Source organism: Diaphorina citri, unplaced genomic scaffold (genome assembly GCF_000475195.1).
Source record: "Diaphorina citri unplaced genomic scaffold, Diaci psyllid genome assembly version 1.1 scaffold905, whole genome shotgun sequence".
NCBI classification, from domain to species: domain Eukaryota; kingdom Metazoa; phylum Arthropoda; class Insecta; order Hemiptera; family Psyllidae; genus Diaphorina; species Diaphorina citri.
Window position 1 is genome coordinate 74,864 of NW_007378336.1, and position 3,585 is coordinate 78,448.

Sequence of the window (3,585 nt, forward strand, 5' to 3'; positions counted from 1 at the left end):
AGGAGGCCTACATTTTGTCCCCTCAAAACAAATGGTACTACTCGTTTTGTTCGCCTCAACTTCTGTAAACTTCTGGTTAACGCTCTGTATCTTGGATCATGGACATCATGGTAAGGAGGCCTACATTTTGTGCCCTCAAAACAAATGGTTCTCTGGATATCAAGTTTTGACTGACTCCAGTGTCCATAATATAGGACACTGACAGATTCATTCTGTGGATATTTAAATACTTCTTCCAAGTTAGAAAGTACCTATCTGTTTAACAATGCATTCCCTAAAAAAATCCGTTGTCTACTGTACAAAACAAATGGTTCTCTGGATATCAAGTTTTGACTGACTCCAGTGTCCATAATATAGAACATTGACAGATTCATTATGTGGATATTTAAATACTTCTTCCAAGTTAGAAAGTACCTATCTGTTTAACAATGCATTCCCTAAAAAAATCCGTTGTCTACTGTACAAACAGATGTGCTATTTACTGCTGATTCCATATTATTCTTCATTTGCTGATTACCAAGCTGACTGGCAGAGTGCTGACCTCAAATTTATCGAGTGCTATGCTTCCTGTATTCTATGAAGTACTATTTCAAACATCACGTCCGTCACGTCACAAAAAGCGAGAATCACGCAATCTTTAGATTTCTTTTCAAACCCAGACTCTGACATCTAGAAACAAAACCTGATAGCTCATTGAGGACATACGTTTGTTGGTATTTGGAAAATAAAATGGTCTAATCAGAGCTTTGATGAGAGATAGAGAAAAGGTCAAGTTAATTTGAACTGTCTTGAGGCAAATGATCCAGATTCTGAGTTCTTCAAAAGATTTCGAGCAAACTCTCATCAAATATCAAGGTGTGCCCAAAGCAAAGCAACAAATTCGCCCTTTTTAGAGTGAAAATCTCGAAATAATCTAGCATCCAGCATTTGTACCTGTTTTAATGGAAACCGAACAGCAATCCTGCCACCCTTATCAAAACCCAAAAATCTGGATTGTCATTAGCGAGAATAGCGAGGTATTCATGGAGAAAATCAGCAAAGGCATAATTAGGTAGGCGGACAACTCCAAAAACCCATGTTAGTTGTTACTTTACCATGATGAGTTTTGATTGTATAATGGAGGTACTTATTTTCTCGAGATCAAGAAAGAAGGACGAGATAAAACCCTATTTCAAATGTCAGATAACACAAAAGATAATCAACTCTGGAAGAGAAAGAACTCCCCTGTCTTAATGGAGGTACTTATTTTCTCGAGATCAAGAAAGAAGGACGAGATAAAACCCAATTTCAAATGTCAGATAACACAAAAGATAATCAACTCTGGAAGAGAAAGAACTCCCCTGTCAAAAACTAGAAGATAGAAAGATAGAGATGACAGATTTAAGAAGACATAATGTGTTAACCCTTGTGAGATGTATTCGTCCAAGAATACCATTTCAGTGAACCTAGAAAGATAATCAACTCTGGAAGAGAAAGAACTCCCCTGTCAAAAACTAGAAGATAGAAGAATAGATAGAGATGACAGATTTAAGAAGACATAATGTGTTAACCCTTGTGAGATGTATTCGTCCAAGAATACCATTTCAGTGAACCTAGAACGAAACAAGAGACAGTTACGTTCAAGATATACTAAGAATCTCAACATTCTCAACTCGCTATTAACTAGATTGGAATAAAAAAGGGTATAAGTGGAGTAAAATCATTAAAAGTTTTATTCACAACCTGACGAGTGGATTGATATTGGAGCTTCCTCAATGTGTATTATTTTGGGGGCGAGAGTTACGTTCAAGATCTACTAAGAATCTCAACATTCTCAACTCGCTATTAACTAGATTGGAATAAAAAAGGGTATAGGTGGAGTAAAATCATTAAAAGTTTTATTCACAACCTGACGAATGGATTAATCGGAGCTTCCTCAATGTGTATTATTTTGGGGGCGAATTGGTGCACACTTTCATGTGAGTTCAACTTCTTTTTCACTAGACATATACACAACATGCTCTCCCGGGTTAACCCAATGGAGAACTTGATGGTTTTAATGCTTGATTAGTTCCTGTTAAAATTTTTGTTCTTTCTTTACTCTCTTCCAATTGAAATGTAGTTTCGACAATGTCATTCTTTATAATACGTTGGGGAAATGTTCACGTCACATTTCACTAGACATAGACTTCATCATAGACACATCATGCTCTCCCGGGTTAACCCAATGGAGAACTTGATGGTTTTAATGCTTGATTAGTTCCTTTTAAAAATTTTGTTCTTTCTTTACTCTCTTCCAATTGAAATGTAGTTTCGACAATGTCATTCTTTATAATACGTTGGGGAAATGTTCACGTCACACTTCACTAGACATAGACACAACATGCTCTCCCGGGTTAACCCAATGGAGAACTTGATGGTTTTAATGCTTGATTAGTTCCTTTTAAAAAATTTGTTCTTTCTTTACTCTCTTCCAATTGAAATGTAGTTTCGACAATGTCATTCTTTATAATACGTTGGGGAAATGTTCACGTCACAATGCCAAAGAATTGCCCATTTATAGGTACTATGTACTTGGAAAGTGTATTCCTTTAGGATCTTTAGATAATTAGGGCTTTTTGGTAGGTAAGTTTATAGGTTCATCGTTTCTAATAAGTTAATTTGAATCTTTCTCCATTATAAACTTCAGCATATGCATAACCATTTCAAAATGAAGAATACATCCTGTCAAAAGTAAACACAAATACATAATTGAATTACTCAGACATTCAATTTAATTAATTTAATTTCACACAAAGCGTGATTTTGAAATCTGTGAGAATAAAAACAACATTTGAAGACATTCACCACCCGAGGTAAAATAATCATGTCAGAAATGCCAAGTCCGAATGTTATCAAAGTGTTAGAATTTAATTTAGAGAAATAGCTTGCATGGAATTTCATAAAAAAGAGATCCAATTTAAAATTAAGTTTTTCCAATTTCTTTTTTTTTAGTTTAAAACGAAAATGATTCCAAGTCAACTGATCCGTCAAACAGATTATCATAAAGTACACAAACCAGGCTGAGAATTGGTTGAGTGAACAAGTCAACACCTTTTATGACAGGATATGCCTGGGTGTAACTTCATGAATATTAATCGTTCAATTTACTGGTACTCCACCAAATACACATCAGGTACCAAATAAACAAATCAAGAGACGCACAAACAAGGCCTGACTGGAATGGTTCTCAATCTTATCCACCAACGGGAGCCTTTATTTCCATCCAGACAAAAATAAAACCCAACATACTCATTACTGATGTCACTTGCGTATGAAAGGAATCGTAAAACTAGAGGTTTTATGAAATCAACGTTACCAAGCACTCACACAAAACCTCTTCTGCTCTCAACCAATTTTCAGAAAGAGGCAAAGAGGTAGCTGAGGAACTAACATTCATTCACAAGTTTAATCGAAACTGTCCTGATTTATGGGCAGCAATGGAATCAGTTGAAGTTGGATTGGATTGAGTTTGCAAGAGTTGTAGTCATCGAGGAAGCTCTCAAACATATATATAAAAAAAACTTACACTTGAAACAAACCTTTTAACATGAGGTTGTAGACCCC